General features: G+C 44.3%; 4 non-coding genes and 8 pseudogenes across 4 annotated transcripts; 1 reads left to right on the top strand and 11 right to left on the bottom strand.

Moving 5' to 3' along the window:
• Positions 1-1,817: 1,817 nt before the first annotated feature.
• LOC148670398 (5S ribosomal RNA) lies at positions 1,818-1,936 on the top strand (annotated as a pseudogene).
• Positions 1,937-3,868: 1,932 nt separating this feature from the next.
• On the bottom strand, positions 3,869-3,940 carry trnaw-cca (transfer RNA tryptophan (anticodon CCA)). Its single transcript has one exon. It is a non-coding gene; the product is annotated as a tRNA-Trp (tRNA).
• Positions 3,941-5,161: 1,221 nt separating this feature from the next.
• Positions 5,162-5,244, bottom strand: trnal-uaa (transfer RNA leucine (anticodon UAA)). Its single transcript has one exon. It is a non-coding gene; the product is annotated as a tRNA-Leu (tRNA).
• An 11,029-nt stretch (positions 5,245-16,273) lies between these two features.
• Positions 16,274-16,392, bottom strand: LOC148670395 (5S ribosomal RNA; annotated as a pseudogene).
• Positions 16,393-16,929: 537 nt separating this feature from the next.
• LOC148670394 (5S ribosomal RNA) lies at positions 16,930-17,048 on the bottom strand. The gene has a single exon (XR_015938466.1). It is a non-coding gene; the product is annotated as a 5S ribosomal RNA (ribosomal RNA).
• Positions 17,049-17,585: 537 nt separating this feature from the next.
• On the bottom strand, positions 17,586-17,704 carry LOC148670393 (5S ribosomal RNA; annotated as a pseudogene).
• Positions 17,705-18,230: 526 nt separating this feature from the next.
• Positions 18,231-18,349, bottom strand: LOC148670392 (5S ribosomal RNA; annotated as a pseudogene).
• A 537-nt stretch (positions 18,350-18,886) lies between these two features.
• On the bottom strand, positions 18,887-19,005 carry LOC148670391 (5S ribosomal RNA; annotated as a pseudogene).
• A 536-nt stretch (positions 19,006-19,541) lies between these two features.
• LOC148670390 (5S ribosomal RNA) lies at positions 19,542-19,660 on the bottom strand (annotated as a pseudogene).
• A 536-nt stretch (positions 19,661-20,196) lies between these two features.
• LOC148670389 (5S ribosomal RNA) lies at positions 20,197-20,315 on the bottom strand (annotated as a pseudogene).
• A 536-nt stretch (positions 20,316-20,851) lies between these two features.
• On the bottom strand, positions 20,852-20,970 carry LOC148670388 (5S ribosomal RNA; annotated as a pseudogene).
• Positions 20,971-21,506: 536 nt separating this feature from the next.
• LOC148670387 (5S ribosomal RNA) lies at positions 21,507-21,625 on the bottom strand. The gene has a single exon (XR_015937800.1). It is a non-coding gene; the product is annotated as a 5S ribosomal RNA (ribosomal RNA).
• Positions 21,626-23,075: the final 1,450 nt, after the last annotated feature.

Below are 23,075 nucleotides of genomic sequence, written 5' to 3'. Positions count from 1 at the left end.
ACGCCAAATATGTAATCATAGTGGCTCTCTGAAGGCACCAGTTCTGTAGGGTTCGGGCATTTACTGAGACAATTATTAATTGTAGCAGTAAATCACAAAGTTGATTCTTTTGATGGCTTTAGAGTCCAACCATGCGACATAACTCAAACAACGCGCACACACAGGTACTAATACACGAGGATACATTTATTAATACATAGAATATGCATATAAAACTAACAGATCTTATCGAGAGGGTTATCAGAATACAAAAGGTATATATTCAGTCAGTTACAAAGTGTTACACATATCAAGAGGACATACGTTCTGTATATCATTCATTTAGACCATTTCATAAATGAACTTGGTTATAACTCCTACATTAGATACTCGAAACAAGTACATAACTCTTAGGAATTAAATTGATATCAACTGGTTGGGATAACAATTGAATTCTCGAGCTGTAATGCATTGAAGTTGAATACTCATCCAATCTCTGGGGATTCAGATCTCCTGCGGGCACAAAGAAACAGTTGCAGGCTTGTTGCTGTCCAATCCGCGCTCTCTGGCTCCGTGCCAGGCTGTGGTGTGCGGCTTGCGACGGTGCGCTGCAGATGCTCACTGTTGGCTTTAACTAGCACAGTTGGTGCACAGGAGAGAAGATGACTGTGGGTCCCAGTAAGTCAGGAAGAGGACTAGTTCGTTCCTGATGAAGAGCTAGTTCTGAATAGTGATTCAGCTGTCCACAGTTCCGACCTGTTCACGAGGCCTGCTGCTGATGCTAACCTCAGGTGAATCCTCTGGTTACTCCCTGGCAACCTCCGCTCTAGACTCTTAGAACAAAGGAAAGTTCTGGCACTCGGACACATTGGCCGTTCCGTGGTTGTCCGGGCTGAGTCTCAGGATGGTTAGGAGGCGCACTGCAAGAATGTTCTGCCCTTGGGAGCCTTCTGCTCCTGGGCCGTCCTGCCCTGGAATTCTCCTTTGAATTCCCTTTAGAACAGTCCACAGAATCCTCTCCAGAATATTACTGAATCTTACTGAATCTCTCAGGCTCTCTGTGTTGCCTGTTTTTACCTGGAGGAACTTCAGCTCATTGATTGGCTGAAAGTTCCATGGGCAACAGAGTCCCACGTGGGTTACTCGGCCCTACCAGTCCCTGATTGGTTGATCAAGGTGAGATATGAGTCACTTACTCCTGACACTTAGTAATGCAGTCCAGATGTCCAACTGGCACTCCCTAGACAGATAGGCACCAATGGATGACCATTGATCATGATAGCCAGGCTTAGCTAAGTGCATCCCCCTTTGGGAGCTGTCCTTATCAGGAGAAAACATCTTAAATCACCCTGCATGAATAGTCTCTCTGTGGCTGCACCACAGAGATGAACAGAGAAATGGGGCCTCATTTGGGAAGGCTCAGAACCCTTAATTCTTTCTTATTAATAAGCCTCGCCGCTACACCGCAAAGGATCAAGGAAAGGTTTATCGCCAGGTGAAAAGAGACACAGCGCTTCGGCTGTGGAGACTTCTTCGGCTGGCGTTCGGGGAGTCGCGTTTTTCAGAATTGTATTGAGATCGTTTTCCACAGAGCTCAGATGTCAAAGCACAGCAGCAGCTCTCCACAGCGATCCTCTATAGCGCCCTTTCTCCCGCAGCTCCGTCCTCATTGGAAGGAAGCAAGAGTGAAAGGCTGAAGTGAAATAGAGCGGGGACGAAGGCAGTGAAGAGAGAGAACGTGGGAAGAAGAGAAAAACGCAAGGGATAAAAAGCAGCGTCGTAAAAGAGGTGACGGAGCTGTCCTCTCTATAAGAAGGGTGCCAGCGAGCCTTGCTCTCCCTTACGGTCACACCCCCTTGAGTACGCCTGATCTTGTCTGATCTTGGAAGCTAAACAGGGATGGGCCTGGTTAGTACTTGGATGGGAGACTGCCTGGGAATACCAGGTGGTGTAAGCTTTTAAGCTCAGGAGGCGCCCTATCCCCGCTCGCTCGCTCATTCCCCTGTTCACACGTGCAGTGCGGCTTTTCCGTCTGTTTATTTGTCAGCTTTGGCGAGACACGGGTGCTTGTGTATTAGCGTGAGCGTTTTTTATTCTGATCATGAACAGTTTTACAAGTCCGCAAAGGATCGAGGAAAGGTTTATCGCCAGACAGATCACTTGTGCGCTTTTAACCTTCTTGCAGCTACAGGCGAGACTGAAGCTGGAGATGTGAAGGCACCCACTGGTGCATGTTCTCCAATTTTCACAATCGCGACAGACTTCTCTTTTTTTTTTAAAGTAGATATAGCCCTGAAAAAAGCATTAGCTTTATCAGTTTTTACATTTATCAAACATGATATTTTTATTGCATTTTACATAATAATAATAATAATAATAAATGTATATAGCGCTTTTCTGGACACTCCACTCAAAGCGCTTTACAGGTAATGGGGACTCCCCTCCACCAATGTGCAGCCCCACCTGGATGATGCAATGGCAGCCATAGTGCGCCAGAACGCTCACCACACATCAGCTATTAGTGGGGAGGAGAGCAGAGTGATGAAGCCAGTTCAGAGATGGGGATTATTAGGAGGCCATGACTGGTAAGGGTCAATGGGAAATTTGGCCAGGATGCCGGGATTACACTACTACCCTACTCTTTCGAGAGACGGCCTGGGATTTTTAATGACTACAGAGTCAGGACCTCGGTTTTACGTCTCAGCCAAAGGACGGCACCTGTTTACAGTCCAGTGTCCCCGTCATAATACTGGGGCATTAGAACCCACACAGACCCGCCAAGCGACAGAAACCAGACGGTACCGTGTGTCGGACTCGGCTGCGAGCAGGACAATGACGTTACGGGGACAAAGTAGAGAAAATCAAAACGGTTCTGTAAAAGACCTGTGTCAGCTGTCGGTTCGCAGTCTGGACTTTAAATCCACGAACACCTGAGCTGCGGCTTCTTTCGAGTAGTTATTCAGGAGAACATTATGTTGATCATATAGATGAAACGTTTAATATATTCAGGTATGTAGCTACGTCAGCATTCGTATCTGCAAAGGAACAAGTAATACTGTAGGTTTATTGCATGCTGAAAAGAGAAGAGAGAAAACAAACCTGAAGAAGGTTTCACAGCTGAAACGTTATGATTTCTCTCTTCTCTTTTCAGCATGGAATAAACCTATTCCCAGTGGGCAGTGATTCGTCGAATATACGTATATTCACGGCGAAAATACAGCTATACGTATATATACGTCGCCGCGACGTATAATCAATGTCGAATTGCAACCGTAAAATCGACGATATTAATAAACGCATATATAACGTCGAAAACACATCTAACACAGTGCCTGAGGCTTTTTACTGTATATGTCGTGTGTGCCGCAACTAGGAGTATACGGCACTCTGCATAGTGTACGAAGTAAATTTATATTATTATTTTATTAATAAATATAATAAATAAATTAATTACTGCGAAAGTAATTTACTTCGTACACTGTGCAGAGTGCCGTATACTCCTAGTTTTAAAACTGACAAAAATGTAGAAAATAAGTTTCTCACTTAAAATTTAAGATGGGGGTGGGGTATTACTAGTAGCGGCGCAGAACTCACCATGGTGCAATTCATTTACGTGACGGGCTAGTGGTTTAATGGATAACGCGTCTGATTTCGGTTTATAAGATTGTCGATTCGACTTCTACCGGGGTTGTGTGATTTAAATCACGCTTTTTGTGCAGGGTGCCTTTTCTCTTGTCGTGTTAAAGATGATTCGCTGCATAAGCTCCTGACTGGGTGTTCTGTACTGCTCTGTTATTTCATTCAGATTACCTAAGTGGTGTACAGATAAAACTCAACTGCGTGGGGTAGTTTCCGGGTTCGGCACAGCACAGCACTTGCTAACATCAGCTGACCTCGACGTGATTTGAACACGCAACCTTCTGATCTGGAGTCAGACGCGCTACCATTGCGCCACGAGGTCACTGGCCGCAAGTGCTTTTAATTCCCCCAAAGAGAACAATCAGCGTCCCTGAAAAAGATTTTTTTCATTCTCTCCTGTGAGGAGCGCCGCTCTTCCAACGAGGGTCTCTTCTTCCCAGACCACAGATTATTCTTTCCGCCCGGCTCTCTCACAGAGAGCAGACACACCGTCTCCACTGATGTGTTTACTACATCTATAGATCTGACCCCCTACAGCCCCGATATTCCTGGACAGGATATTTACCACCAGCCTCATGAACTTCTCATCTTGACCTCTCCCAGGAGGAGCACAATTAACACAGAATCCTCTCTCCATTTAGCAAATAACACAAAACACTGTTTACCTGTCAAGACAGAAAACCAGGCTGCTCCAGGTGAGGCTTGAACTCACAACCTCGGCATGACTCCACTGATTATGTTATTTTACATAGCCTGAACCAGGAAAGTGACTGGAAGTCGAAAAGTTATGGTTTTGTTTTAATACTTGCCTACTCTTTCAATTTTTCCGTCAAGTCTTTTATTTGGGAGTACTTTCAATTGATGTTAATCCTTGTCCCGATGCACGTTCTGGGCCATGGTGCATCTTGAATAATGTTCTTATAGGCTTCAGTTTGGAAAAGTGCGCTCTTCAGAAGCTACCAAAACCGCTAATGGTTACATAACACTTAATGCAAAAGCAACGTTCGGGTTTGAAAAAAAATATTACTTGCTATGAATACAAACACTGTTACAGGAGGCGTGTTAGGGATATTTTAGCTTAGATCATCAATTCATCTTACATTTCTTCTCCATCTATATCAACAGCGTCATCGCTACTGAGCGCTAAAGGCAGGTCCTGGCAATACAATCTTCTTTAGAAAACATTTTTAAAACTATTTCCACTACCATACGTAAAGTAAAAGATTCCAATTGCACGCAACTAATAAATTATCTTTTCCAGGGACGTTGCAGCTAGATGCAAATTACAATCGAAAAAATCAGTATCAGCTTTAATATTTTCTTTTGGATCCACAGGACGATCAGCATGAGCCATCAAAGAGCCTGTAGCAGCAAAAAGTTTAAAAGCGCACAAGTGATCTGTCTTTGGTCAAAGGAATTGCTGGAGCAGTAGGACACAGAGCAATATCTAGCAGCTGTAGACGATGTTCGGGGAAGAGATAATTCTGTTTTCAGCACAGGGAGTGAGAATGAGCTTTCTGTCACTTAAAACTTATTACAAAACTACCAGGAGTGGGGATTGAACCCACGTGGACATTTGTCCATTGGATCTTAAGTCCAACGCCTTAACCACTCGGCCATCCTGGTTTACAGCGATATGCTCTTCAGTTGTTTAACATTTAAATATGATTCAACAATTAAAAAAAAAATAAACCACGAAACCTCTTAGGGTTGCGAGAATACTTCCGTTGTGTATAAAATACATTGTGAATGCTTTCTCAGCCTTTACTTTTTCGTTTTTATGACATTTTTTTGACCGAGCACGAATATTCTTTTGTCCATATCTTCCCAATGGAAGCACAGAACGCCGTCAAACCAAATGCATTTTAAAGACCAAGACTTGTGGATATTTCCACAGCCTCTACATCAAACTATTAGTGGGCTAATTATCTTTTTTTAAACCTCCGGTTTTTCATCGATGCATAATTACGCACTTACTGGAACCCGGAGGACCGCTGTGTACAGACGTTCACAACGCGAGAAATACTGTTCAATACGGCTTCGTGCGAATAACCTGTATATGACCATAGGAAGCAGAACAGCGCAGTCTCCAATTACCCAGACTGTAAGCACAGAAATAAAGCTTTGTTTGATTTATGAAACCCTTCCTTTACGCCGTTTTCATTCAGGTAAGGGTCAACTATATTGACAATACTACTGACAGCAGGAAGATTAAAATATTCTTTACTCAGCAGCTTATTAAAAACAGCTCCCATGATGTTCAAACCAATTTTTTACACAGAACACTGACACAGCTTTGCGTTCTGAATCTCTTTTTCTCGTGCTTTTATTTAATATGGCACAATGCACTGGGATAGGGGTATTCTGTTCACAAACCAATAGCATTTAAATCACAGCACCCACAATGCTGCAAGTAAGTGTTTTGCACACTAAGCAGGTCTTCTGACTTTTCCCAGCTTTGTTTTGGGTTGTGGAACCTTTATTTTTTATGATTTTCTGAAGATAACACTACAGGTATACACTGGGATAGGTGGGTCTTTTTCATGGCTCAATAGTAATTCAAATACAACAGCCACACTGCTGAAACCATATGTTTTACACACCAGACAGGGCCCCTAACCTCATACAACCTTGCTGTGGCTGTGGCCTCTTTCTTTATTTTTTTATGATTTTCTGAAAGTAACACTACAGGTAATACACTGGGACAGGTGGGTCTTCTTCATGGCTCAATAGTGTAGTGGTTTGATGGGTTTACTAAGACAATTATTAATTGTAACAGTAATCACGAGGTTGTTCGTTGTAGCTTTTAGAAAATCAATCGTCAGAACAACTAACAACGCACACACACGGGTTCAATACACGAGATACATTTATTAATATAAATTGTGCACCAAAGATATACTAGTCTGCGAGCGGCAGACCTTACTGTGAGGGTTATCAATATACAAGGTATATAATCTCGAAGAGATGCAAACACAAAGAGATACACAACAGAGAATATATGTCAATATATATCGTTCGGTTATCAAATCGCTAATCAGTGTTATTACCCACTGTTACTCTAAACTCGGAAGTAAATACATTACTCATGAATTAAATTGATAACAACTTGTGTTGAGGTACAATTCAATTCTCGAGACGCAATGTAGAACATGGGGTTTACTTATCCACTGTGTATGGATTTGGAATCTCCCGGCACGAACACCAAACCAGCTGACAGGCTCTGTTGCAGCCTCTGTTGCAGCGGTTGTCCAATGGGCGTTGTGTCGGCGTTCTCTGGCTACCGGCCAACCAGTCGAGGTGCAGCTCGGAGTAGGACGGGCGGAGGAATCTGACTGCGGCGCGCAGGGCAGTCATTGCTCCGAGGGGATCTACCAGCAGTCCGGCTGGCTAGTAGAAAGTCTCTATGCACAGAGTGTGACCGCGAGTCCTCACAAGTCACTCTTTTGCCTGGGAAGAAGCTGGTTTGTTCCCGGTCCAGCGCTGTTTCTGAATAAGCTATTCAGGTTGTCGACGAGAGTCCAACTGTAGGCTGCCGTTGATCAAGCAGAGCATTCACGTTGGTAGAATTCTGAGTACGTACGGGATCCTCGGCCTTGCGCTTAGAACAAAGTCCAAGTCCTTTTGCAGACAACAGCAGTTGTCACGTGATTGTCTCTGAGGATGCACGAAAATGGCCAAGGAGAGCCCCGATCTGAGCTTGCGCTCCCTTTTTGACCAAGACCCAGATGTGTGCTGATTGGTTGAGAGTTTGGCGGGCATTGGAGACCCACATGGTATTACCACGCCCTGCCAGTCCCTGATTGGTTGATCAAGATGAGATATAAGTCACTTACTCTTGACACTTAGGAATGCAGTCCAGATGTCCATTCGGCACTCTCTAGACTGATAGGCGCCAATGGATGACCATTGATCATGATAGCCAGGCTTAGCTAAGTGCGTCTGGGAGCTTGTTCCTTATCAAAAGAAAACATCTTAAATCAGCCTGCATGAATATTTTCTCTGTGGCTGCACCACAGAGATGGAGGGTGAGATGGGGCCTCCTTTAGGACAGCATACCAACGCTTAATTCTGTCTTATTAACAAGCATTGCCGCTACAATAGCAATTCAAATACAACAGCCACACTGCTTAAACTATATGTTTTACACACCAGACAGGCCCCCTAACCTCATACAACCTTGCTGTGGCTGTGACCCCTTTCTTTATTTTTTATGATTTTCTGAAGGTAACACTTCAGGTAATACATTGGGATAGGTGGGTCTTCTTCATGGCTCAATAGCAATTCAAATACAACAGCCACACTGCTGAAACCATATGTTTTACACACCAGACAGGCCCCCTAACCTTATACAACCTTGCTGTGGCTGTGGCCCCTTTATTTATTTTGTAATGATTTTTTCAATATGGCACCATTAGACAGCCGGTACATGGGGATAGGGGGGTGGTATTCACGAGTCAATAGCTCTTCAAGCACAACAGCCACAGTAATGCAACCAGGTGTTTTACACACCAGACAGGCCCCCTAACCTTATACAATCTTGCTGTGGCTGTGTCCCTTTTCTTTATTTTTGTATGATGTTTTCAATATGGCACCATTAGACAGGCGGTACATGGTGATAGGAGGGTGCTATTCACGAGTCAATAGCTCTTCAAGCACAACAGCCACAGTGCTGCAACCAGGTGTTTTACACATCAGACAGGTCCCCTAACCTTATACAACCTTGCTTTGAGTTGTGGAACATTTCTTTATTTTTTAAGGATTTTTTTACTGTAATCAAGTGTTGTGCTCATTAATAATAATAATAATAATAATAATAATAATAATAATAATAATAATTGCTTACACTTATATAGCGCTTTTCTGGACACTCCACTCAAAGCGCTTTACAGGTAATGGGGACTCTCCTCCACCACCACCAATGTGCAGCATCCACCTGGATGATGCGACGGCAGCCATAGTGCGCCAGAACACTCACCACTATCAGTGAGGAGGAGAGAAGAGAAATGTAGCCAATTCAAAGAGGGGGATTATTAGGAGGCCATGATTGGTAAGGGCCAATGGGGAAATTTGGCCAGGCCTCCTGACTTTTCAAAGTCATGCTTTGTTGTGTGAAACTTTAATTATCTTTTTAGGATTTTTTGAACATGGCAACTTCCACCGAGATGGGTGGGGGGTGTTGGGGTGCTCTTCAATAGCTTTTTCATCTATACACACAAACGGATGTAACCAAGACACTCAGAACCTGTCACGCAGGGGCTGACTGCTGAGGATAGGGATCCAATGCGGTGCCCTTGGTAGGGTTGGCGCGAGACGCAGGCGTAGTTGGAGTAAACAGGTAGGGGTCCGAGTCCGGGAAGGCGTATGTCGAAGAAAACTCAGTCTTCACTTAGGTTGGGAGATTGTCAACAGAGATCTTTAATACAATCAGCTGAAGGGGAGCATATCACAGAGAAAGGGTTTCCCCTAGCACTCAAGACATGCTCACTGGACTTCATACTTTATACTGAAGTTATACTTTCCTTTTTTATACATTAAAAGTAGGCAATACTTTAACATATCAAAGGAACATACAGGGAAAGGGGCAGTGTCAGAAGTCAAACAAACAGGACAGGGGGGTGCCATTTGACATCCTACAATCTGTTTCAATTTTCTCTGGTTGAATGGGTGTGAGGAATCACAGGCTTTAGTTTGCACCTAAGACAGTGGTCTTAGGTGCGAACAGAAAACCTTTCCCACGCATAGTCACTGTCCTGACCTTTTGACTCAGTCTTCCACATGTAGCACAGGCGTAGGCACAGAATCGACAGGCGAAAGTGTAGTCGAGGGACTGGCAGGGGTCGTAGTCCGGGAAGGCGTAGAAGTTGCGTCGGTGTGGATTCAGAAGGCAGAGGCGTAAACGAAGAGACAGGCTGGGGTCAGGATCCGAGAAAGCGTAAAACAGGCGAAGGTACAAAATCGAGTGGCTAAAGCGGTAGTCGGAAAACCGGGGTCGAGGTCCAGGGGAGAAGTCGTAGTAAGGCAAAGGTGTAGTTAGTACGTAAGCTCCGGGAGAGAATCTCAATCGTGAGCAATGACCGGGGGGCAGATGAAGGTTTAAGCAGAGGACTGATTGACATGTGCACGTTTGGTATGGGGAGAGCTCGTAGGAATGCGGGAGCGCTTGCCTGCGTGAGGGAGATTTGTGGCAAAACCAACAGAATCAACCTGAACTCACAGAAAAACAAGAATGCCCCCGAGACACCTGCACCCCCTCCGGACCACTCTGGTATCAACACCCCCAAACCCATCCATACCAGCTAACGAGACTCAGAATCGGTGCAACCCTCCAACCTGGACCAAGAGCAGGATGGGACAAGAACCTGCACCACACTACGCGCCCCTCATCCAGACCAGCAGGACAGCCAGACCACAGACAGCACCATCATGTAACCCCCCTGTTCATTCCAACAGAAAAGCCGAACTGACCCCCACCAGCATGGCGACGCTGCAGCTCTGGTCACACCAGCAGGCCCAATTGGCTCAGAGCTGGGGGACATACAGATGCAGCCATTCAAAATGCGTGGGCGATACCGCATTATTTTCCGGTACGCTGTACGCAGTCTACCGCAAGTTACCGGTAAATACCGCGAGTTACCGGTAAATACCGCTAGTTACCGTAAATTCTCCTATAATATGACAAGCAAAATAATAGTATCCGGAATTTCGGCAAGGTGGAGCTAATAAAGCTCAACCTCTCATGTTTGAGCTGTGGCCATCAAAGTCTTTAACGAAGATATTACTAATAGTATTAATAATGAATGACCTTGGACAAGCTGTAAGTGTAAACTCAAAGTATTGCCCTGGTCAACATTCTTTTTTTCATTGACCGTCTTTGTAAAAGTAACACCACAGCATTTCGCAATCACGCATTTGTTTCCAATCATGCAAAGTACAGTAATTTTTGAGAATCTATTCACCATGCCTTTCACATGCTTATAAAAGAGATTGATTTAGGAACATAAACATATTACTGTATGAAAACTGTACTGTATACAGTATGTATATGTATATTTAATGTCTTAACTGTGCCCGTTTAAGTATTGAATATTCATATCTAATTTTACCACTGAAGGGAAATCTTAGTAGCTAAGCATAAAAAGAATAGGAGCATACTGCAACGCGTGTGAAGGCCATAAACGATATTAATTTTGGAACATAAACATACAGTATATGGCTGGTCTCGGTACTTTAAAGAAAACATACACGAAACATGGTTTCACTATGACCAGAATCGGTCTTGAGATATTTTTAACTTGATTTACAGTATTTGAGAGGTATGTCTTAACACCGATACTACAGTACGTAAATACTGCTCATGTATATGTTTCTAGGTTTATATTATGCATTTCATAAGGTCAAATTACTTTTGAGCAACTAATAAGAAGCGCGAAACGGTATGCCCAGGGCGTTTTAGTTTCGTTTTACTGGGACTCTGCTTTAACAATGTCGCCGTGGATTGATTAGAGATATCAAGTACATACAAGTCATTTTTTAAATGTTGTAGTTCATCTTGTAAAAATGTTACGAGTACATCATCTATCAACAATTACACAGGTTCTGTTTCCATATTGCGGATTTTGGTTACGTAATATTATTTTCTAAATTTCACGTTGTGAATATATGATTTGGGCAAACAGAGCCGCAAAGAAGTACATTATGGGTTGTTGTTGTTTTTTTTGCAGTTTTATCTAGAACAAGCGATGCTTAAACCTTTGTCTGATTCTTGTGAAACTATCCACATGACAGTTACAGTACCTAGGAGTTGACTTCAGTGATGTCACTGATGGGATGTTTCTAAAAATCCATCCTCTGTAAAACGTCTTCTCTAGTTGTCCTGCATATGTATTCGCTAATGAAGCTGTGTGTTCTGAGCCTGGATCTCTACATTTCTGTATGAACCAGCTTAGAGGGCTAAAGACAGCTTGTGTTTAAATTGAGTGTAAGGCAATTTATGCTTCTAAAGTCATGGTCAGCATTTATTATTGTACTGTGCTGTAAACTTGTTCTGTGCCTAGTCGCATTATTTTATAGCGTTTTTATAGCATTATCAAATCCGGTGGCGCTGTGTGTTAGTTTCCTGACTCCCATGTCACATGGTCTGTGATTGAAACCTGTGAAACCGGTTTAATTCGTCACAGCCAGCACTCCGGCAGAGAGGGAGTTGTACTCGTAAAGTAGAAGCAGGCGAGATTTCCAGCGAAAGACACCTCCCCCTTCTTCAGGTGTGAGGGTCTTCTGCTCAGAATGAAACGCTAAAATGTAATGTATGCTCTGAATGGGTTCAATTATGATTTGGGCTTGATTAAGGTCGCTGCCTTTCATCTAAAACCCTACTTGAATCCTTCTAAACTAAAAATCAGTGTTAGTGAGTTCTAAATAAAGAGGTAGCTAGGTAACAGTGAAACGGGCGGACAGTCTGGGGAGATCACCCGTTTTCCATGTAAATAGTTCCCTGGTTCCGCACCCCTTGGTGTTTCTCTCGCTCTCTCTCGGGTCACCTGATCATTAGCTCGAAAGATTTCAGTGCTTTGTGTATATTCTAATGGTAGTGGGGGCAGGGTGTGTGGGAACAGGTTTGGTTGAAATTGCATTGGAGATCTATGTTCTTCACACCTGAAACATTTTCTCTGAAAGCATTTTCTTCGCAGTTTAACCGATCTTGTTACAGCATGTTACAGTTTACTATTATTAACCATATTAATTTTAAGTGCTTAATGCCATTTTTTGACCAGGCACGAATATTCTTAAGTCCATATCTTCGCAAGGGAATCAGTGCGAATTGCAATACTAATTAAATTAAAACTACTAACTACTAACTAGTACTAGCTAATTAAAACAAACCAGAAATGTGTTGTTCTGTCTAATGACATTACAAGTGGAAAGATTACAGATTTTAATCGTCTTTAATTTTGTTACGTTATACATTTTAGAAACGTTTCATCCATACAAACACCACAAAACTATTTTTGATTGTATTTCTGAATAGTATGTTACACTTAGTTCACTGTTTTAAATACATCTAATTAAGAAAGTTAGGTGTTAGCATAAACTATTAGCAATCAATAATATTAAATTTAGCACTGTAATAAGCTGTTGCACTTTCCCCCACATCTTGTAAAAATATATTTTCATTGTTCAAATATACATTAAGTCTGACTATCATATAATAAGTTAAATACAAAACTAAAGAAAAAATAGGGTTAAATATAATTCAAAATATTTTGCTAACAATGTTAACTGTTTATGAATAATAAAATGTATTAACTAAGAAGTAGGATGGCACAGTTGTTAGTATGTTTTTTGTTTTGTTTCTTTTTCATAAATACAACAGTAGTACCTGATGTCTCAGTGGCTTTCAAAATTAAATTATGCATGCAAACCTGTGAACTAGAAAGATAACTAAGATATCCATCCATTTATAATGGTGGCGAAGTGGTTAGCATTGCTATCTTGCAGTACTGGGGTCCTAGGTTCAATTCCTGCCATCCTGTGTGTGTGGGGTTTACATGTTCTCTCTGGGTTACATGGTTTTTCTCCATATGTGTGATATGACTCCCTCTCGCACTCCAAAAAATACTGGTAAGTTAATTGGTTTATGGGAAAACTGGCCCTGGTGTGTGTGTGTTTGTGTCTGTCTGTCCTGTGATGGACTGGCGCTATGTCCAGGGTGTATTCTGCCTTGTGTCCTTTGCTTACTGGGATAGGCTCCAAATCCTCTGTACTGGATAAAGAGATTAGAAATGGATGGAAGTAGAGGCACTGTGTGGATGGAACTATACACAGTGTTAGAAACCCACTATGAAATGGCAGCATCTCACTGAGAATAAAATATCTTATAGTGCTGTCTTAAGGAAACAGCCTTTCCACCTCTCTTGCACATCAGTATCCATACCTAGTTATTTAAACAAATTGCCTCTAATTATAAACATCTTAATATGCTGGCTCTGTGGATCCGCATCAGCTATGTTTGCCCATTCCTTCAATTCATGTACATCCAACACACAGTTCAATGCCAGCAACTACACATAATCTAAAATACAATCCTTATTTCAGTATCTATGTAAACATATAGTCTGTTAACTTCATCATCTTCATCAAAAGTATGCCTAACCCAATTAGGAAGTGTTCTTGTTATAAGTGTATTCCTCAGCTTTCTCCAAATTATCTTCTTCTTGCCAACATCTCTAGTCTTTTATCCTGCAATAACTCAGCCAACACAAATCTCCAAAAGCTGCTTGTGTTAATTTCTTTAAATCACAAATATCATGTGTAAATACTGGCCATGTAATACTCTGCATTGTGGAATAATAGTTTATTTTAAAGGGAACTAGAGAAACTAAGAACTAAAGAAATCAAGAAAGGCTTTTTTTCTAGAATTAATAAATGCACATCCTGTTCACTGGGGAAATTAAATCCACACTGAGCAATCTTCAATATGTTCAGAATATGACAGCAAGAATCCTATCAGGGATGCATTATACCTGTTTTCAAGTCCTTGCACTGGTTACCTATCAGATTTCGAGTCAACTTCAAAATCCTTATCCTCCTTATATACTGTCCTACAACTGTTATTATTGATCACCAAATTATTGTACTTGACATGACTTCATCCAGCCTTTCCTGAATGTCTATGACAGGCAGAGAGAGTGCTGTTTCTGGTGCGATCTTTTGCAGCTGACATTTCACTGTTTTAAACGAACAAGAAATTAGATTGCTCAAAAATCAGTTATTCTATATAAACACAGCGTAATTGCCCTCCGAAAATCCTCTTTTTCTTGTTTGTTTTAGAGACCTTGATCGAAACTGATTTTAGATGTCAGAAAGGATTTATTTTCTCTGTATTTCCTACATTGCTTTGTCGAGATTTTAACTTTATATCTAACTTTATATCTAGGCTCAGATTTCAACTATAAATCGTACAGTAATTAATAGCAGAAAATACTGATGTTTTGCGCCCTCCTACCACAAAAATATATGTTTTGTAGTTTAGATTAACTTTATTTCGTACGCGTAGCTACTCCGATTCGGACACCGAACAGTTAAAGATGGCGGCAAATCAGACACCCAGAGAGAGGGGGGGGGGGCGTCTTCTCGCCTCCATAACTAAAATGCCAAATAGGAGTGGCTTAAGCGACATACACAGTCGTGTAACTGACAGTTTGAGGTAGCCTATCGTGTAAATTTCGCTTTGTTGCTGATAGGTTAAGCTTTCGAAACTCTGCCCCAAAGTCATGTGACTGATTTTTCGCCCTGTTTCGTTGGTTAAACGCAATGATCACAAGCACCACCATGGTAACTGGGATGTGTAGTTTTTAATTCCATTTGTCTTCATATTTGGCCAGGGCTTTAAAGAGAAGGCGCGCCAAAAAATTTCGGTGCCGTCGTCTCCGCTTTAAAGGTGGTACCCCCGTGCTGGAAGAATTTGACCTCGGAACATTTGCCCAGCGTAGTTATAGTGGACATAAAAACAAGAGTTCGCTGGCATTATATCCTAGAAGACACAGACATGCTTGATGAACTAGGGATTGGACAGTTTCCAAGTGCTTGTACAATCGATGGAAATGTTCAAATAAATGTGCATAGGAAATAATCAAAATAATCATTTATTTCTTTATCATATTGGCTAGCTAATGTCCTCTCTTTGCTAGTTAGTGGCTGTGTTTCTGCGTTGGGTAGCAACGGGTGACTGTTCTCAGGCGGAAGATGTAAACAGCTTAATTTTCGTGTTAAATAATTTTTAAAAATTAAAATTCATTCTATACAGCAATCACATATTTGGGTACTGTTTCATAAAACTTTCATGCTTAAAATGTTTAGGGAGAAATGGAAGACTGGTGTGTATTTTTTCTTTAAACTATCAAGACCAGCCATACACAGTACAGTTTATGTACATACAGTAATGTTTATGTTCCTAAATTAATATTGTTTATGACCTTCAGATGCGTTATGCTCCTCTTCTTTTTATGCTCAGCTACTAAAATTTCCCTTTAGTGGTAAAATTCCATATAAATATTCAAAACTAAGCGGATTGAAACGTGCACAGTAAAGACATTAAATTATTAAATCTTTTCACAACCAACCAATGCACCACGAGTGCCCCTGTCGGTCATTTTGGCCAGCCAATCACTTACCGCGGTGCCCTACGGTGCCCTGCGGGTTGGTTACTGTACCGCGGGTTTTTAACGCTCATTTTGAATGGCTGCATCTGTATTTCACTTCAGCCTTTCACTCTTGCTTCCTTCCAATGAGGACGGAGCAGCGGGAGAAAGGGCGCTATAGAGGATCGCTGTGGAGAGCTGCTGCTGTGCTTTGACATCTGAGCTCTGTGGAAAACGATCTCAATACAATTCTGAAAAACGCAACTCTCCGAACGCCAGCCGAACAAGTCTCCACAGCCGAAGCGCTGTGTCTCTTTTCAGCTGGCGATAAACCTTTCCTCGATCCTTTGCGGACTTGTAAAACTGTTCCTGATCAGAATAAAAAACGCTCACGCTAATACACAAGCACCCGTGTCTCGCCAAAGCTGACAAATAAACAGACGGACAAGCCGCACTGCACGTGTGAACAGGGGAATGAGCGAGCGAGCGGGGATAGGGCGCCTCCTGCGCTTAAAAGCTTACAGCACCTGGTATTCCCAGGCGGTCTCCCATCCAAGTACTAACCAGGCCCATCCCTGTTTAGCTTCCGAGATCAGACAAGATCAGGCGTGCTCAAGGGGGTGTGGCCGTAAGCAAGAGCAAGGCTCGCTGGCACCCTTCTTATTGAGAGGACAGCTCTGTCACCTCTTTTACGACGCTGCTTTTTTTCTCTTGCGTTTTTCTCTTCTTCCCACGTTCTCTCTCTTCACTACCTTCGTCCCCGCTCTATTTCACTTCAGCCTTTCACTCTTCCTTCCTTCCAATGAGGACGGAGCTGCGGGAGAAAGGGCGCTATAGAGGATCGCTGTGGAGAGCTGCTGCTGTGCTTTGACATCTGAGCTCTGTGGAAAACGATCTCAATACAATTCTGAAAAACGCGACTCTCCGAACGCCAGCCGAACAAGTCTCCACAGCCGAAGCGCTGTGTCTCTTTTCAGCTGGCGATAAACCTTTCCTCGATCCTTTGCGGACTTGTAAAACTCTTCCTGATCAGAATAAAAAACGCTCACGCTAATACACAAGCACCCGTGTCTCGCCAAAGGTGACAAATAAACAGACGGACAAGCCGCACTGCACGTGTGAACAGGGGAATGAGCGAGCGAGCGGGGATGGGGCGCCTCCTGCACTTAAAAGCTTACAGCACCTGGCATTCCCAGGCGGTCTCCCATCCAAGTACTAACCAGGCCCATCCCTGTTTAGCTTCCGAGATCAGACGAGATCAGGCGTGCTCAAGGGGGTGTGGCCGTAAGCGAGAGCAAGGCTCGCTGGCACCCTTCTTATTGAGAGGACAGCTCCGTCACCTCTTTTACGACGCTGCTTTTTTTCCCTTGCGTTTTTCTCTTCTTCCCACGTTCTCTCTCTTCACTGCCTTCCTCCCCGCTCTATTTCACTTCAGCCTTTCACTCTTGCTTCCTTCCAATGAGGACGGAGCTGCGGGAGAAAGGGCGCTATAGAGGATCACTGTGGAGAGCTGCTGCTGTGCTTTGACATTTGAGCTCTGTGGAAAACGATCTCAATACAATTCTGAAAAACGCGACTCTCCGAACGCCAGCCGAACAAGTCTCCACAGCCGAAGCGCTGTGTCTCTTTTCAGCTGGTGATAAACCTTTCCTCGATCCTTTGCGGACTTGTAAAACTGTTCCTGATCAGAATAAAAAACGCTCACGCTAATACACAAGCACCCGTGTCTCGCCAAAGCTGACAAATAAACAGACGGACAAGCCGCACTGCACGTGTGAACAGGGGAATGAGCGAGCGAGCGGGGATAGGGCGCCTCCTGCGCTTAAAAGCTTACAGCACCTGGTATTCCCAGGCGGTCTCCCATCCAAGTACTAACCAGGCCCATCCCTGTTTAGCTTCCGAGATCAGACGAGATCAGGCGTGCTCAAGGGGGTGAGGCCGTAAGCGAAAGCAAGGCTCGCTGGCACCCTTCTTATTGAGAGGACAGCTCCGTCACCTCTTTTACGACGCTGCTTTTTTTCCCTTGCGTTTTTCTCTTCTTCCCACGTTCTCTCTCTTCACTGCCTTCGTCCCCGCTCTATTTCACTTCAGCCTTTCACTCTTGCTTCCTTCCAATGAGGACGGAGCAGCGGGAGAAAGGGCGCTATAGAGGATCGCTGTGGAGAGCTGCTGCTGTGCTTTGACATCTGAGCTCTGTGGAAAACGATCTCAATACAATTCTGAAAAACGCGACTCTCCGAACGCCAGCCGAACAAGTCTCCACAGCCGAAGCGCTGTGTCTCTTTTCAGCTGGCGATAAACCTTTCCTCGATCCTTTGCGGACTTGTAAAACTGTTCCTGATCAGAATAAAAAACGCTCACGCTAATACACAAGCACCCGTGTCTCGCCAAAGCTGACAAATAAACAGACGGACAAGCCGCACTGCACGTGTGAACAGGGGAATGAGCGAGCGAGCGCCTCCTGCGCTTAAAAGCTTACAGCACCTGGTATTCCCAGGCGGTCTCCCATCCAAGTACTAACCAGGCCCATCCCTGTTTAGCTTCCGAGATCAGACAAGATCAGGCGTGCTCAAGGGGGTGTGGCCGTAAGCAAGAGCAAGGCTCGCTGGCACCCTTCTTATTGAGAGGACAGCTCCGTCACCTCTTTTACGACGCTGCTTTTTTTCCCTTGCGTTTTTCTCTTCTTCCCACGTTCTCTCTCTTCACTACCTTCGTCCCCGCTCTATTTCACTTCAGCCTTTCACTCTTCCTTCCTTCCAATGAGGACGGAGCTGCGGGAGAAAGGGCGCTATAGAGGATCGCTGTGGAGAGCTGCTGCTGTGCTTTGACATCTGAGCTCTGTGGAAAACGATCTCAATACAATTCTGAAAAACGCGACTCTCCGAACGCCAGGCGAACAAGTCTCCACAGCCGAAGCGCTGTGTCTCTTTTCAGCTGGCGATAAACCTTTCCTCGATCCTTTGCGGACTTGTTAAACTGTTCATGATCAGAATAAAAAACGCTCACGCTAATACACAAGCACCCGTGTCTCGCCAAAGCTGACAAATAAACAGACGGACAAGCCGCACTGCACGTGTGAACAGGGGAATGAGCGAGCGAGCGGGGATAGGGCGCCTCCTGCGCTTAAAAGCTTACAGCACCTGGTATTCCCAGGCGGTCTCCCATCCAACTACTAACCAGGCCCATCCCTGTTTAGCTTCCGAGATCAGACGAGATCAGGCGTGCTCAAGTGGGTGTGGCCGTAAGCGAGAGCAAGGCTCGCTGGCACCCTTCTTATTGAGAGGACAGCTCCGTCACCTCTTTTACGACGCTGCTTTTTTCCCTTGCGTTTTTCTCTTCTTCCCACGTTCTCTCTCTTCACTGCCTTCGTCCCCGCTCTATTTCACTTCAGCCTTTCACTCTTGCTTCCTTCCAATGAGGACGGAGCTGCGGGAGAAAGGGCGCTATAGAGGATCGCTGTGGAGAGCTGCTGCTGTGCTTTGACATCTGAGCTCTGTGGAAAACGATCTCAATTCAATTCTGAAAAACGCGACTCTCCGAACGCCAGGCGAACAAGTCTCCACAGCCGAAGCGCTGTGTCTCTTTTCAGCTGGCGATAAACCTTTCCTCGATCCTTTGCGGACTTGTTAAACTGTTCATGATCAGAATAAAAAACGCTCACGCTAATACACAAGCACCCGTGTCTCGCCAAAGCTGACAAATAAACAGACGGACAAGCCGCACTGCACGTGTGAACAGGGGAATGACCGAGCGAGCGGGGATAGGGCGCCTCCTGCGCTTAAAAGCTTACAGCACCTGGTATTCCCAGGCGGTCTCCCATCCAAGTACTAACCAGGCCCATCCCTGTTTAGCTTCCGAGATCAGACGAGATCAGGCGTGCTCAAGTAGGTGTGACCGTAAGCGAGAGCAAGGATCGCTGGCACCCTTCTTATTGAGAGGACAGCTCCGTCACCTCTTTTACGACGCTGCTTTTTTCCCTTGCGTTTTTCTCTTCTTCCCACGTTCTCTCTCTTCACTGCCTTCGTCCCCGCTCTATTTCACTTCAACCTTTCACTCTTGCTTCCTTCCAATGAGGACGGAGCTGCGGGAGAAAGGGCGCTATAGAGGATCGCTGTGGAGAGCTGCTGCTGTGCTTTGACATCTGAGCTCTGTGGAAAACGATCTCAATTCAATTCTGAAAAACGCGACTCTCCGAACGCCAGGCGAACAAGTCTCCACAGCCGAAGCGCTGTGTCTCTTTTCAGCTGGCGATAAACCTTTCCTCGATCCTTTGCGGACTTGTTAAACTGTTCATGATCAGAATAAAAAACGCTCACGCTAATACACAAGCACCCGTGTCTCGCCAAAGCTGACAAATAAACAGACGGACAAGCCGCACTGCACGTGTGAACAGGGGAATGAGCGAGCGAGCGGGGATAGGGCGCCTCCTGCGCTTAAAAGCTTACAGCACCTGGTATTCCCAGGCGGTCTCCCATCCAAGTACTAACCAGGCCCATCCCTGTTTAGCTTCCGAAATCAGACGAGATCAGGCGTGCTCAAGGGGGTGTGACCGTAAGCGAGAGCAAGGATCGCTGGCACCCTTCTTATTGAGAGGACAGCTCCGTCACCTCTTTTATGACGCTGCTTTTTTCCCTTGCGTTTTTCTCTTCTTCCCACGTTCTCTCTCTTCACTGCCTTCGTCCCCGCTCTATTTCACTTCAGCCTTTCACTCTTGCTTCCTTCCAATGAGGACGGAGCTGCGGGAGAAAGGGCGCTATAGAGGATCGCTGTGGAGAGCTGCTGCTGTGCTTTGACATCTGAGCTCTGTGGAAAACGATCTCAATACAATTCTGAAAAACGCGACTCTCTGAACGCCAGCCGAACAAGTCTCCACAGCCGAAGCGCTGTGTCTCTTTTCAGCAGGCGATAAACCTTTCCTCGATCCTTTGCGGACTTGTTAAACTGTTCATGATCAGAATAAAAAACGCTCACGCTAATACACAAGCACCCGTGTCTCGCCAAAGCTGACAAATAAACAGACGGACAAGCCGCACTGCACGTGTGAACAGGGGAATGAGCGAGCGAGCGGGGATAGGGCGCCTCCTGCGCTTAAAAGCTTACAGCCCCTGGTATTCCCAGGCGGTCTCCCATCCAAGTACTAACCAGGCCCATCCCTGTTTAGCTTCCGAGATCAGACGAGATCAGGCGTGCTCAAGGGGGTGTGGCCGTAAGCGAGAGCAAGGATCCCTGGCACCCTTCTTATTGAGAGGACAGCTCCGTCACCTCTTTTACGACGCTGCTTTTTTCCCTTGCGTTTTTCTCTTCTTCCCACGTTCTCTCTCTTCACTGCCTTCGTCCCCGCTCTATTTCACTTCAGCCTTTCACTCTTGCTTCCTTCCAATGAGGACGGAGCTGCGGGAGAAAGGGCGCTATAGAGGATCGCTGTGGAGAGCTGCTGCTGTGCTTTGACATCTGAGCTCTGTGGAAAACGATCTCAATACAATTCTGAAAAACGCGACTCTCCGAACGCCAGCCGAACAAGTCTCCACAGCCGAAGCGCTGTGTCTCTTTTCAGCTGGCGATAAACCTTTCCTCGATCCTTTGCGGACTTGTAAAACTGTTCCTGATCAGAATAAAAAACGCTCACGCTAATACACAAGCACCCGTGTCGCGCCAAAGCTGACAAATAAACAGACGGACAAGCCGCACTGCACGTGTGAACAGGGGAATGAGCTAGCGAGCGGGGATAGGGCGCCTCCTGCGCTTAAAAGCTTACAGCACCTGGTATTCCCAGGCGGTCTCCCATCCAAGTACTAACCAGGCCCATCCCTGTTTAGCTTCCGAGATCAGACGAGATCAGGCGTGCTCAAGGGGGTGTGGCCGTAAGCGAGAGCAAGGCTCGCTGGCACCCTTCTTATTGAGAGGACAGCTCCGTCACCTCTTTTACGACGCTGCTCTTTTTCCCTTGCGTTTTTCTCTTCTTCCCACGTTCTCTCTCTTCACTGCCTTCGTCCCCGCTCTATTTCACTTCAGCCTTTCACTCTTGCTTCCTTCCAATGAGGACGGCGCTGCGGGAGAAAGGGCGCTATAGAGGATCGCTGTGGAGAGCTGCTGCTGTGCTTTGACATCTGAGCTCTGTGGAAAACGATCTCAATACAATTCTGAAAAACGCGACTCCCCGAACGCCTGCCGAACAAGTCTTGAAGTGGAAATCTAATAAGTAAATTGATTCTTAAAATGTAGAGAGCTTTGCAAATAAATATATTGGGGCTTTTAGATAATATATTTCAAGGATGTAATTGCTGTGCTACAGTACGTGCAGAATTTTAGAAAACAGTGCGTCAACAAAGTACACTGTTTAGGTTACTTTAGAAGACAATTTACCAAAACAATAGATGCTGTCTGGGTCGTTAGAATTAGCTGAAAGTAACTGATAAGCTTTGAATAACATATCTAGTACTTCTTCTTTCGCTTTTTGATGTAATCTGTTTTCTCTTAGGGAAAGTGGAAGTTTTAGAAGGGACAAAGCGCTGAGCTTTTTTCCAGCGCAACGTCTTATGAAAACCCTGTACTGCCTGTAACAAATTGAGTCTCTGGTTGCTCCCAATATTGAAATAAAGACCTTACTCAGGTGAGAACTCTCTCTTGTGGCTTCCTTGATAGTTATATTTCCATGACACCGGTTTTAATGTCTGTAGATTGTATCTTATTTTTATTTTTTGTTTTGTTTCATGTTCATATTATGTGTTTTCACCCAGTTGACTCCAGTTAATAACAGTTCATCCAGTTAATAGCCACTTTTGATGCGCGAAAAACGGGTGATCTTTCTATCTCGTGATCAGCTTAGTATCTTTCTGTAAATTTTTTTCTGCTTAATTAAACGTTTAAAATACATGAATTTCATAAAGACAACACACGTTTCGAACAGAAAAAAATCATATTCTGTTCTCTTCCTGGTATGTATAACAGATCAGCAGGTCTTATTTTCCCAATTGCTTTTTTCCACTGTATTTATCATAATGGCTAGCCAATGTCTTCTCTTAGCTAGGTAACGTTACTTGTGGATGTGCTTCTGCATTGCGCAGAAGCACATGTATCCATAGAAAGTATATTATACTACGATTTGAGCTACAGAACATAAAAATAATTATATCGTTATTAATTTCTTTAGGTACGTGATTCCATATTATATTCCCTATTAATCAAATTCTAAAAGTATGCTTTTGTTTACTCCGATAACGAGCACATTCACAGAAAATGTTAATATCTTATGACTTTTCACAAGGTATATAAAGTTAAGATGGTCAGAAGGAGCATGTAAAAACGTTTCCGAAACGT

This window comes from Lepisosteus platostomus, chromosome 5, assembly GCF_059453375.1.
Source record: "Lepisosteus platostomus isolate fLepPlt1 chromosome 5, fLepPlt1.hap1, whole genome shotgun sequence".
NCBI classification, from domain to species: domain Eukaryota; kingdom Metazoa; phylum Chordata; class Actinopteri; order Semionotiformes; family Lepisosteidae; genus Lepisosteus; species Lepisosteus platostomus.
Note: the sequence above shows the minus strand (reverse complement) of the source record. Positions and strands in the feature narration are given on the sequence as shown.